Here is a 14,671-nt window from a genome sequence, read left to right as displayed (position 1 = left end):
GTAGGGAAAAAAGCAGCATTTGGAAATGTATTTAATTCCTGCATCCCCAGACTCTTGATTTTTCATAGCCTTGGGGATGTGCCAGCATGTTGAAAAGATGAAAGATAACATTCTTGCAAAGGGGTCACACATACAACATGCTGCTAACCATCAACAAAATAATAATTACAACGGCTTTGCATTTATTTGAGAACATTTTTGATTAATAGAGCTCCTTAAAAGATATTTTGTTACAGTGACATTTCTACACTGTGTGCAATCTGTAGTCTACAAAAGATCTATTTTAACACACCAAAAGACTCCACTAGAACTGGGTATTTAGGTCATTTATATTACTGCAGTGAAGCGTCAGTTATTTTGTCTGATACTCTGGGCTGTTTTGTAATTTGCCAAGAGTAACATTTTCTGTCAGTAAACTCTGGTGAGTCAATAAACACAGGCTTGATTTGACTTGAACTGGCATCAAGGTTAGAAATTGAGAGGGTGAATGTGAATCTTCATTGTAAAAGTAAATGCTCCATTTTGTGGATGGTTAGCTGCACTTTCTGCCCCTTTTCCTCACTATGCTGCCAGGATCATCTCTTAACAGACGTAAGGAAAGAAAAACATCAAGAAACTGCTTCTTGTCAATGAAAATATCTATTTAATGACCACTACACAGTGAATTATGAAGCAACATAAGCAGAAAATGCTGGACAGTTAGTAAAGGAACAGGAGTGACCTCCGAGGCAAACTCTGAGTAAGAGCAGAAAGGCAACAATCATTTGGTTTACAGGCAGACAGCAAAACCCAGAATTGCTCCTACTTGTCCCTTTCTCCCCAGAGGGGCAGCTTGGTCCCTCTAAGCTCCTGGGTACCCTGAGTCTCCCACAGTTCTGCCCACTAGAGCTGTCAGATGGTTACCTAAAAACTGTTATGATATTGTTCATACGTATGCAAAAAGAATCAAAACTTACAATTGCCCCTTCCTTCATACCTGGGGAAAAAAAGGATGCCGACACCACTGACAGCATCCTCTTCATGCTGATTTCAAGATGAGCAGAATTCAGTCTTGCTGGATGGACTAGCAATAATCTTTGTTTATCCCTGTGCTGTGAGCACTTAGAAGTACAGAGTTTTGGGAAAGAGGTGAGGGCTCCAACACTCAGCATCTTTTGCAATCTTTGGACAATAATAGCAAATAAAAATAAACCCGGGAATTTGCAAATCTAAACCCCTAGATATCAATACATAGGTAGAACTATAATATTTATTCTAAAATCTAGTGAATTGTGTATTGTGTAATTTAAGCATCAGCAACTAAATTTGCTTGTGTCTGCTTCTGTGGGGGTATAATTTATTGTGTCAAACCACAAACTGGATCCATGTAGGACACAACTCTAAAACAATTAAAAAAAAACCAACCCAAAACATAAAAAAAGTAAGGGCATAAATCGTTTTGACTGTAACAGCTGGCCCACAGTCTTCATTTTCACTACCCTCTGGACATGATGGCGTGCATGTAAATGGCTGCTATTTTTCTTTTGCTTCTTGTTTCTTCTGTTAGTATCAAAAGAATGGCATCATCATCATAATCTACCTGTATTTTCTCTCAGCTAGCAACCAGATCAATCTATACTGGCATTTCAGTTAGTAAAATTACTCCAAAGCCCTTTCATTAATGGACAACTAAATAATGATTTCTCTCAGGTAGTAATACTTCTTGTCATTTCCCAAGAACCCTGTACTGTTATAAACATCCATGTACTGTTATAAACTATAACAGCATTGTCAGTAGCATAGTAATACCCTTAATAGTCTTCAAACTGCTTTCTTTTGCACAAGACAAACAAAAGAAATCCATTTGCTTAGACCTTTCATGAACTGCACATTTTCAAACTTCAAGTCAAAATAAGGGGCACAGATGCTATGATCAAAGAGCAGCTGCTTGCTTAATCCATCAGGAAAAGGATCCAAACAAAAGCTTAAACGAGCAAAATGACACGAATTCAAAGGTTGAGGTTAGAATTTTCATTCACTTTCAAATAACTGTGGAGAGTTATTTGAAAACAATAATACGCAGACATCATGATGTTGATGAATTCCCAGCTTCAAAACACTCCACTGACAATGCCATTAGAATTTACTACATAGCAAATGTAGTGTCTTCCTGGTGATTCAAGCTACTCTCACTTCACTGCTGCTACAGAAACTGTCAGATTGTTTGGGTTATGGGATTGGGAGAGTGTAATTTGGTTTTTTTTATTAAATGGCTTGTGCATCTAATTAGTTATTTCATACAACCAATGGTGCATGCAGCCAAGAGGAACAGGTCTTATTTACTAAATTTAATGAGATCATTTGTTAGGAAAAATTACTGTGAAATGCCTGAAAGAAAAATGAACTAAAATTACAGTGTGAGAAACTCAGGTTATGGTCAGCTCAGACATACAATATTAACCAAAGGAACTGAGGACTCTCCCCAGGCTAGCACCTGAATTAAAGAGCTGGGTCCATTGCTAAAGATTATTTCTGTTCCCAGAGACTGAAAAAATAACACTTGTAGCAATGGAAAGTTCATACTTCAATTGCTGCATCTATAGTTACATCAGCAAGAACACAATACACTCAATTTATAAAGTCAGCTAATTTCTGCCAGCTCTGTTGATCCTTTTATGTTGCCAGTACAATGTAAAGTACCTGCCAAAATAAAGAATCCAATCCAAATTAATGTTCTAAAAAACTCTACAAAAATTGGCACTAGAACAGGAAAGAAATCTAGACAGTGGAACACACAAGGCTCTTCATCCATAGGCATCATGAACACAGAAGTGTTCAGGAGAAGGAGTCAGGAAGATGGTTTGAGGAAGACCTCCTTAAATTATGAACCATTGGAGGCAGTGAACATTGATACATGGCATGCTGATATATATGCTGCACAGTGAGTTTCAGAAGTTACATTAAAAACTACAGGCAAGGATACACTACCAAGGTCTCCCAAAAGAGATCTGACTAAATTTCTGCTACACATTTTGTCTTCCCAGTGTCCATCCTGAAATCAAAGTAGCATGTGCAACATAAATTCAGTTTGACTGTAATAAAGTAACAGAGATCAACATACAATATTTTTAACCATTAGACAGTGTTTGAATTTTGAGCACTGGGAAAAAGAATGAAGATAAAAATTTCCTTAGTGAATGTTGCGCAAAACATAGCTAAAAATATTGATTTTTGCCTACAAATAATAGTTCAAATGAAAAATACAAAAACATAACGTGCAATTTAATATTTCTTGGCTGAAGATCTCCTATGACACTTGGTCTTCCCACTTCCTGACTCACCACAACCAAACTAGGAATCACTTGGCAGCAGTGAATGATTATACACATAGTCCAGCTGTGTAGCCTAAGCCATAGGGGAGGAGGAAGATAAGAAGCATCTAACTGTGGCTCTCTTGGGACATTAAAGAGGCTGATATAATGCCAAATTGATTCAAAACAGTTTTAACTGGAACTAATACAACATTCTGATATTTTAAATAAAGACTGAACATTTCAATGTCTCCTGGACAGTTCTTTTCAGCTCTACACTTGTTTTCACCATAACTAGGTAACTGAAAATTATTTTTTGTGGGAAAGTTTCCATTTTCCAAAGAAAGGAAATATTATTGGCCAAAAAAAATAATAATTTCATTAAAAATATAATTTGGCCCAGTTCACAATGCAAAACTATTAATTCCATGATACACAGTAAATAGTTGTGTCACCTAGAAGTGGATTAGCATCCTGAAAAAAAAAATGGACTTGAAAATGATTCACCCTTCTGAGATTAATGCTCCATCATTTTAAAACTAGCACTGATTAAAACTATCAATAAGCAAAATCGGACTTTGTCAGAAGAAATCTGTCATCCACCAGAAGATATGGTTTGAAGAAACACAATCTGGTCACTCTACAAAGAGCAGCAATTTACATACCATTCCAGACTGCCTCTAGATTGATCATATTATTAGTTGGTGTCAACAGTCTTACCTTGGGAAGTACTATGGCTATTACTGTTTGATATGCAGAATTCATAGCTTTACAGAGCACACACATAAAAAATGGATTTATACAGAATCTGCTTCATATTTTTATGAGGATTTTCTTTTTTTTTAATTTATTTCCAATGCCTGTGCTACCTATATTGAGTGGAAACCTGTGCCTGACCTCACAGCTACCTATAAAGAAGGCATTATCCCACTCTACTCAGCACTTGCCAGGCCATACTTGGAATACTGTATTCAGTAATGGCCCCTGCTATACAAAAAAAGATGAGGACAGATTGGAAAGGGTCCAGGGAAGGACCACAAAGATGATCAAAGGACTGGGAAGCCTGCCATGCAAGGAAAAGCTGAGTGAACAGAGTTTGTTCAGTCTAGAGAAAAGAAGACTCAGGGGAGACCTTATCACCAGGTTTCAGTACTTAAAGAGTGGCAAAGAAGGCAGACACACCCTTTTTACAAGAAGCCACACAGAAAAAACAAGGGGTAATGGGTGCAAGTTATTCCCAGCGAGATACCAGTTGGGCACAAGAGGAAAATGTTTCACAATGAGAACAATCAGCCATTGGAATAATATCCTCAGAGAAGTGGTGGACTCACAACATTGGACAGTTCTAAGATTTGGCTGGACAGGGTGCTGGGAAATCTAGTCGAGACTGCACTTTTGTCAAGACAGATTGTTCCAGATGATTCCTGAGGTCCCTTCCAACCTGGTATCCTGTGCTAGAGCACCTCCCATATGCAGACAGGCTGAGAAAGTTGGGGCTGTTCAGCCTGGAGAAGAAAAGCTGCGTGGAGACCTCATAGAAGCCTTCCAGTATCTGAAGGGGACCTACAAGGATGCTGGGGAGGGACTCTTCATTAGGGACTGTAGTGACAGGACAAGGGGTAATGGGTTCAAACTTAAACAGGGGAAGTTTAGATTAGATATAAGGAAGAAGTTCTTCACAGTGAGGGTGGTGAGGCACTGGAACTGGTTGCCCAAACAAGTTGCGAATGCTCCAACCCTAGCAGTGTTCAAGGTCAGGCTGGTCCCTGTCCATGGCAGGGGGGTTGGAACTAAATGATCTTAAGGTCCTTTCCAATCCAAACCATTCTATGATTCTTTGATTTTATGATAATTCAGTACATAATTTATTCAGACATATAGCACCTTGCAAAAGGTAAAATAAATGCAAGTATGTGGTAATGTAGTAGAGCATACTAATAAGAGAAAATTAATGCTCTCTCCCACCCTTGAGGCACACTAAAATAATTTTAACTTACTGAAGACTGAAGAAGTAAAAGGCTTGTGAAATACCTGAGAGAAAACTCTGCCCAAATTATTAACACTAATTTAACACTAGAAGTTGGGGGTTTTTTTGTTACTTCTTCTCAAATGCTGTTTCTAAATTTTGGAACATACTACCTGTTTAAGTACTTTGGTGTTTTACTGGAATGGAAAGCAGTGAATGGTTCCAATTACCAGGGAGGTCTGAAGTTGTGCAGAAATGCACCATTAAACACTATGTATAATAATCCCACTGTTGTGACTGCTCTGACAAGCAACCGACATTTAGAAAAGCCCAGCAGAGTATGATTTTCCATTTCCCTGTGCATATCTAATCTCACATTAATGACACTTCTCCAACAAGAACCTAGGAGTTTAAAAAGTAAGGTCCAAGAATGAGAAAAGATAATCTATCTTTTCAACAGAACTGTGATATAAGACCCAAATCCAAGGCTTAGAGTTGTCAATGACATAATTTGAAAAAGTCTGTGTTAATTTTGAGTTCTTAGGTATCCAGACACAGAATCTAACAACCCTGGGGAAAGAAGATGTTTCTACGGTCTGCAATGTTATTGTAGTTACAAATGCTATTAAAAACAAAGCCCTAATGCATCTGAAGTTCATCTTACAGAATACTGTGAACTGTCAAGTAATGGCAGTCTATCCCAGGTGACCTATCACACTGCAGTTCAGTTTTCTTTGATTTTCAGTATTGTAATTGCTAAGGCCAACTTTGTAGTCAATGTAGAGAAGAAACTGGCTCATTTGCTACTAATTCATCTATCTGTTTCAGACATCTCCCCTAGGATGATATTAATTACGCTGACTATACTGCCTAAATTGTCATTGACCTTAAACCTTAAAGTGACTACCTCACATCAGCTTTTACCTACTTTCCTACCATATCCACTCCTAGTGAAGTAATGCTCACTGTTTTACAATCTGGTGGGGTTTTTTTGCTATACTTCAATCCAGAATACAAAATTAGATGGCTTAGAACCACCTCAAACAAAAATGGAGGTATTAAGCCTGGATGAACTTCAGCGATGTTTTACTCACCTCTACTCATAAATATGTGAAAATTCTGAAATATCAATGAAGAAGAACAGTTTTCTTTCTTTGTTATTAACAGAATAACTTTATTATTTGTTCATGTTTTTCTCGTTATTCAGGCTTGTCTGTGAGCTGGAGAGGCTGTGAATCGGCTGTTCAGGATGGAAAGCTGCCCCACAGTGTATTTGCCTAGAAATGTATATGGGGAAGAATGCAGCAGAAGAAGGCAAGGTGCCGAGCTGCCCACTGAAGTGTTTAGCCCTGTACATTGAGGCAACATCCTCTGGCGCAACCACATCAGAAATCCTGAGTTGCAGGTTTCTTGGTTCAATTTAATTAATTCCTCTGACAGAAAGCAGGATAGCTTTACTGTACTTTTTTCATAGAGAATGAGCTTCACTATGCAAACAGAACTATACTTGATATCAGTGGCATTTTACAGCTGACAACTTTGTCAGTTCTAACACATTAGAAAAATCCATAGCTCTTGTGTAATAAACCTGCCAAAATGAAGTGGAAAAGCATGCTTCTGCAAGCATTGATTTATTCCGTCTCTGGCTTGATCCTGCACATAGAGAGAAGCCAAGACATTTCATTTAGGACACTGTAACATGCACAGAAACCAGGAGGTCCCTTTTAATTCTCAGACCAAACCCTGCTCCTTCAGGGTACTTTATAATCTCATGGACAGGAATTGAAGTCCGTCTTTTATGCCTCTACCTCAATCTGAAGATTCAAGGCACACTGGTCTGGTATTAACAACTGTCCTCTACTTTTCCATCCAGAATTCACTCATGGCTCTCTTGTTGCAAGCTCTGTCCACTCAATCATTCCAATGCAAAGTCACTCGGGGTAAGTTTTTCCAGTACTTTACTACCTGTACTAGAAATACCTCCCTGTTTCTCTCTAAATACACACTTGCTTTCTACATGGCTACATAACCTCAACAGACTAATTGTTCTAGTTCTGTGATAAACAGCAAATCCGGGTAATTTCTCCCTTCTCCTAAGATTCCAGGAAGTGTCAGTCACAAACTCAACAGTGCCTGACTTTATTGCCCTCTGACTGACTGTAATCTCACGTCTGTTACACCAATCTTCAAGATCAACCAGTTCTTCTCTTTCAATATTGTCTACATCTCCAAATTTCACACAATCAACTATCTACACAGTTGCCTTTTTTGGTCAGCATCACTAACAAAAACATTCTTCAGCTCCTGAGAACATCTATCCAGTAATTTATCACTAGCCTGACTGCTCCGCTTTCAGTCTACTCACTGACATGACCTGTTTGCCCAATTTGCTACCTAATTTAGAATTCTATAGCACTGGCAGGAAAAAATGCTGTTATCTGTTTGAACTGAAGTTACAGAAATGCTTTAAACAAGTTTCACAGATTCACAGAATGCTTGATGTTTGTAGGGACCTCTGAAGGTCATCTGGTTCACCCCCCCTGCTCAAGTAGGGCCACCTATACCCAGCTGCCCAGGACCATGATCAGATGGCTTTTTGAAAATCTCTGAAGACAAAAACTTCACAATATCTCTGGGCAACTCAGTGCTCAGTGACCCTCACAGTAAACAGTTTTCCTTATGTATCGACAATGGGACATCACTGGCTCACGTTCAACTTGGTGTTCTCCAGGACCCGCAGCTCCTCTTCTGCAGAGCTGCTTTAGAGCCAGGCAGACCTCAGCATATACTGGTACATGGGGTTGCTCATCTCTGGGTGCAGGACTTTGTACTTCTCCTTGTTGGGCTTCACACAGTTCCTTTCCACCCGTTTCTCCTATCCAGGTCCCTCTTGATGGCATTATCAGTCACCCCTTCCAGATTTGTGTCTTCAGCAAGCTTGTTAAGGTTACACTCTGCACCATCATCCAGATCATCAACGAAGATGTTGAATAGGACTGCGCCCAGTATTGACTGCTGGGGTACATCACCAGTTACTGTCCTCTAATTAGACTCTGTTCCTCTGAGCTCAGCCATTCACCAGTTTTCAGCCCACCTCGCTGTCTGCTCAGCCAGCCCACGCTTCATCAGCTTCTCTGTGAAGACGTTATGGGAGACAGTGTAAAAAGTCCCAGTGAAATCAAGATAGACAAGATGATAGATACACTGCTCTCTGCTCATTCTCCAGGTCAGTCATTTCATCATAGGGGGTATCGGGTCGGTCAAGTGTGACTTCCCTTCAGTGAATCTATGCTAACTATTCCTGATGACCTTCTTGTTTAATTTAAATGCTTTTAAAACATCGGAAAATACCACATCGGCAATCAGGACTTTAGTAGATAAAAATTAACAGAGTTAAATCTGCTTTTGTGTAAACTCACACCAACTGAGAATCTATCATTTCAGTTTATAGCATGTTTTCTCCTGGTTTCAGGCATCCTTTTTTCCCAATTAACAAGTACAACTTATGCAATTTACACACTTACTTTCTCCCAGAGGAATGGGGAAAAATAAGAAGTGATTTGTCACAAAAGATTCTATACACACTTTCCATCAACACTGTAATTTTTTAAGAGGTTTTCAAGCCTAATAAATTCCCCCTCAAATCCTATCCCCAAATCTTTGGTCACTAATTATTAGACTCTTAGCAGGTAACCATAAGTAGACTAATCAAACAAGAAAAACTGCATTTCTTTCCAGCTAAGTATATAAATCCTGCTCTTTAATGGTCTTCCTCCCAAGTAAACAGTGATAAAGCTTTTGCTGGGGAAAAAAAAATCTTATCAAAAATTCTAGAAACTCTTTGACTCTAAATAAATTTTCAGGATGAAACTTTGTTACCTGAATTCTGGCATAAACATATGTAACAATATATGAAATCCCTGATCACCCTCAGGAAATGCTTCAGTGACCTAAATGTGTCAAAAAGAGGGAGAAGCAGATGACCATACTGAAAAAAACATGTAGGAGAAAACAACAGATCAACTGTTTATTGTACCACTACAAACAAACTATTTTAACCACAATTCAGCATACACTTAAAATTGAGTAATTACTTTTAAAAAAATAATTCATGTCACACAATGTATGATTTTGCTATATAAACTGTCAAAAAGCATCATCTCAAATACACTGGAAGACAAAAGCACGGATAGTTCTGCTTAGAAAGCCTGACGCAACAGTGAAGTCTGGTGGGAGACAGCTTTCTCTTACCAATAGCTTAATTTCCAGGAAAGGCTCCCCGAAATAACAGATAAATTTATGTTGCAAAGAAAACATTATTCTGATTTTCAAAATAACATTATTCAATTTCCATATTCCAGATAAAACCTGAAAACAATAGTTTAATAAATCTTGATATCCTTAGAATAAACTAACAGAAGATAATGAGGAAATTCAGTGTTTCTATACTGTGCCCACAAAACTGGAGACAACTTTTGGTGTTCACTTGTTAAGTAAGTTAAAAAATTAAATCTTAACAGTGTGGAGATGAACACAAGACACAGTAAAAACTAAATGAAAAGCTAAAGGGAAAATAAAAATAGTATCTTTTTGTTCCTATCTCACTGAAGACAAGAAAAATACTGCTTTGGTGATAGTCCATTCCAAGGAAGCCTGGGCTGATGTGGATAATGGAGCAGAGGGCAGAGGCACAGCCAGTGCTCCTCACCAGCACAAATTCCTCTTTGCAACTCGGTGCAGCAGCGCTGCCACAGCTGCACAAGGAGACATTTCTGAACTACCGTTACACAGTTAAATTCTGCTGCTACACTGATTCAACAGCTGATGTAGCCTCAACCATTACTAAACAGCTTAGTGCCTCTCCCATACTTTTTAATTTTTATTTGCAAGCAGTTGGCTGTAAGACATATTTACATCATTTTTCAAAATATACAATAAGGTTAATCCTCTTTGCTGTGTTTTCAAGGCCTAAAATGAAAAATGAGCACATTTTACTTGACCTTAAAAGAACCCCCACCTTTGAAATCCTGATACTTCTGGAACAAAGAGATTAACATTCTTCAATGAAGACAGGAGAAAGCTTTCTTCAAAATTGATTTGCAGGCAGTATGTATTATCTCATCAGTTCAGAGATTAGATGTGCCAGTAAACTGGTTTCCAAGGTAACTGGACTAACCATAGGGAAGTCATCAGGGTGATAAGTAACTCAAAAAAAAGGTACCATGTGGAAATAGAAGAGAATTGCTGAACTGTAGCTACTCGGATAAGCCTAAGATTTACTCATTTTACACAAAGCATAATAGGATTATTTAGAACAGTGTTTCTAATGTTTAAACTGCAAGTTCATGAACAGTGACTGAAAAACCTGACATGGGGCTGGAAAGGGTACTTCTCACTGGACACTACAAGCACGAGCAGGAGATCAAACCCTTCAGTGCTCGTGCAACCCAAACTGCCTCCCATGTTCTGCTGCATGGCTATCAGGTATGGTAAATCAGGGACACAGATCCTGACAGCAACAGCGCATCTGAAAAGTGTTTAAAACACAGAGATGGCTGAAGTATGAGGCTTAGGCTTTCACAGGTCCCCACTGAAGTTCCACTACAAATGCTGCTGGAAATACGTGAACTCAAGAAAACTGAACTTGAGAAGCCTGGTGACTTTTTTCCCAGGTTTTAGAGCTTTAGGCAGTGCAATGTCTAGAAACCCAGTTAGGCAACAATGCAGCAAAATATTTTGCTTATTTACATTTAATTCCTACGTGCAGACTTAAGTATCACTAAATACAGTACTTGACATTTGCAATTTTTGATTTGGATGCTGTGATTCAGCAAATGTTTACACTGACTGTGCAAACTAGAGGCACGAGTGCTTCAGCCACAAAGAAACCTATCATTTAGAACAATTAAAACATAACAGACATAAAAATAGCTGGCCTTACACAGTGCCTTCTAGGTGCTGTTTGCTTTTTCCTCTTGCACAAATTGCACGACATATATCAATTTGCAATATCAATCCACACTGCAATGTGAATTCAAGGCAAAACATGAACAATACATGTCTGCGGGCAGACTGAAGGCATGCATATATGCACACAGGCAGTCTGAAAACAGATGATTTTGTATGTAAAACAGGAAAGTTCCTCCCAGCCTGCTGCCACTGGCAGCATAGGGAGGAGAGGACCATTTTCCCCTGCAAAGGTGAAACAAGGGCCTTCTGGAAAATGCGATGAGTTGCTGCCAAGCATCTGCTGTTTCCCATATGGGGCAGAAACTGCCATGCAGCCAGGGCCCAAGGCTGCAAACAGGGGGCACATGAGGGACAAAGTCTGTCTTTCTCTCAGGGACTAAACTGGGCAGTTAACTTCATTTATTTTAAATACATCACTGTGGCATATTATATGCAATGGACTCACTTTTGTTACTCTATACTGTGGGAAAACTATGCTAGTTTTCCTTTCCAGTGCTCCAAATAGCATTTCTGAAAGCTTCTGAAAAGACTTGGCAGAGAAAAAATCAGCTCATAATATCTGAAATACTCAATCCTGTAAACTGCTTCTCAACTAGAAACACTATCACCTACTGCAAAAATTCAGGGGACTTCTGTAAAAATATAAACTGAAATAGCTTTGCACAGCTTTGCACTCATTGCAAATAGTCCTAAATCACATCAAATTCTTGCATGTTGTTACATGCTTCTTGTATACTAATTTCTTAATTTGCAGTACCAAAAAGAAGTTTGATGGAGCTGCAAGATAACCCCACATAATGGCAAAAACATCTTGTGCAGATTCAAACACAAAATCCTCGATGACTCTAAAAACCACTTAAAGAAAACAATAAGGAATATTTTCTTAAGATACCCAGATAGCGGAAAAAAAATTAAAACAAAAATTACCAAGCCCCAGATTGTCTAAGGAGAATTCATTGCACTAGGAGGAGGCGTTAATTTGTGTCTCACTAACAGCAGGATTCTACCATCCTTCTACATCTGCCCACAATTCAGCAACACAGAAACAAAAAATCAAATGAAGGTCTGTGATGCACAGTAGCACTAAAAAAAAACCCCAGGTCTTATTATCCTGTAAGATACTCAGAAAGACTGGAAGCCCAGAGAGCTTCTCAATGGGATGGAACAGTTTTTTTAGCTTAACATCTCTGCATCAAGCTTCCCAGTACCTTCAGTCATAGGTTAGCATAGGAAGAGTCGCTGTACTTGTATAAACATGCTTTAAACCACCACAGGAAAATAAAAAAAGGCCACCACCTGTAAAAGACATAAAACAACATCCAGCTGCCCCTACAGAATGACATAAAGATGAACCAACCATCCCCTCCAACTGCAAGAGAAAGATCTCTCATCCTTCAAACGTTGCATCCTGAAAAAAAGCTTACCAGAAGTCTGTGTCAGTGTCCTCTTGTATACGGAGAACAGACATTCATTTAGTTGCATGCAGGATCCTAGATACTTGATTCAATCATGAAAGGAATTTTGACTTCAAACTGGAAGCTTTCTAAACTATATCCTTGAATTGCCATAAATAAAACCCTGTGAAAGCATCAAGCAAGTTCACAATCTCTTGTTGTGAGGAACATATAATTATTAGCAAATTCTATACCCATCCATCAGCAATTAGCATTTGGACAGGCAAGCTCAGTAAGGAGAATTTGCTTGGTCTATTTTATGTAACACATAAGATAAGACGAAGTGTATGACTACACTGCAGAGTAAATTAGTCTTTCATTCAGTACCGAAGAACCACACCTAGCCTGCTTTTGGTGCCAACCAGTCTTGTTTAATTTTAATTCAGGTACGCCTAATTTATACTGCTGCCTGCAGCAATACATACACCTATTCCCCATCACAGTCCCCCCACTCCTAAATCTCTTTTGTTTCCTGGACATAGCTTGATACTGCTATATAAAGGAAAGGAGTACAGATTCTGGGAATTGTAACTTGTTTCCAACTTCTATTGGCAAAGTGTATAATTACATCCATGACAGATAATATTTCCAAACAGGTATCAAGTCACATTGAACTGCTGCAGAGAAGAAAGTCAGCACTATCACAAAGTCACTGGGAACTCAGAGCACAAGCTGAAGATGCTTTCTTTTACTTCCTCCAGATTAATTTCAGTTTCAGTTCTGCTGAAGATATCACTGACAACAAACCCACTCTCGTCAGCCATAGTTACACATGAGGTACAATTCTGTCCACAGTACATTACCCATTTTCTTATGATTTCTGAAACCTGGTTTCACAGTTAGTAGAGTGCTATGACAATGTGGGAGGTGTGTTTTGGAGATGGTGATCTCAAATCAAGATGTTGAAGGACAGAGCAGTGGTGCAGGCAGGCAGGAAGTGCTCCAGCACATGTAGCTGCAGCTCCTGGCTCTTTCTCCAGATCTCACCTGTACCTCATTTACCTGGAGGTCAGTGAGCACACACAGTAAACAGCAAGTAGTATTTTACTTCTAAACTGTAATATTGTGACATCTATTCACCAGTATCCTATGATTCCCCAGCAGGAGTTATCTACATTTTATAACTTCTATTTTCCATTAAAATTTGAAGGTCTCAGTTCTACTCCTCTCTCTTCCACTAATTCCAGTTGCATAACTGAGCATTTCCACCTTCCTCTATTTCTCTCTCAACTGTCTTAGTTGTTGGGCTTATTTATATTCATTATAAGGACAAAGAGACATTCTAGCCACAAGGTGAATACCTCGATAAGGCCCTAACTGTGTATCAAAACCAGGGCAGCTTCAAGACATGAATAAGAAAGCCTATTCTGGTTATCCTGGCTTTAACATGATTCTAGCTTCTTTATTCATTGATGTTTTATTTATCCTTTCTCCTCCCTTGGGGAATGCTACATGTACAAATTGCTTTACAGTAGAAAAGTTAAATGTTAGTCTTTGTCACCTCCCAGCCACCACTTTCAAATAGCATAACAGGAGTGACAACTTAAGAAAGAAGAAAAGAAAAAAAGCCAGGTTTCAATTGATACTGCAGATGAAAAAAACAGGAGGGGAAAGCATCCAGAAGAGGTGTTTGGTTTGAGGAAAAGAAGTACTATTTATTATTACTAACTGGGGACTACAATCCAGTGAAGTATTTATGGTCTTGCCAGTTGGTCAAAGCAAAACACAACATTTATGTACCAACTAAATTAAAAATCTGGAGTTGAGCACTTAAAATCCCCAAAATCCAAAGGGAAATTAAGTTGTGTTAGGGGTGGTGCTCCACAAAGTAAGCACAAACATCGAGCAAGGCCCTGTCTAGAGTCAGGAATCAATTTATTGAGTTCTGCAGTCTCTCTGACTTCTTCCAGCTCACAGCTCTAATAAGTGATGCAAACAGATGCCTCTCTTTACTCAGGGCTCAAAGCCTACAACTGGCTCCTGAAGGCAGG

General features: G+C 38.9%; 1 protein-coding gene across 1 annotated transcript in view; it reads right to left on the bottom strand.

Annotated features, from left to right (window-relative positions):
• The window catches only part of PPP1R9A (protein phosphatase 1, regulatory subunit 9A), a 109,834-nt gene that overhangs the window by 78,608 nt on the left and 16,555 nt on the right, over window positions 1-14,671 (bottom strand). The window lies entirely within an intron of this gene.

Source organism: Nestor notabilis, unplaced genomic scaffold, assembly GCF_000696875.1.
Source record: "Nestor notabilis isolate BGI_N333 unplaced genomic scaffold, ASM69687v1 scaffold14328, whole genome shotgun sequence".
NCBI classification, from domain to species: Eukaryota; Metazoa; Chordata; class Aves; order Psittaciformes; family Psittacidae; genus Nestor; species Nestor notabilis.
The sequence above is the reverse complement of the archived record's forward strand: the minus strand, read 5'-3'. Positions and strand labels throughout refer to the sequence as shown.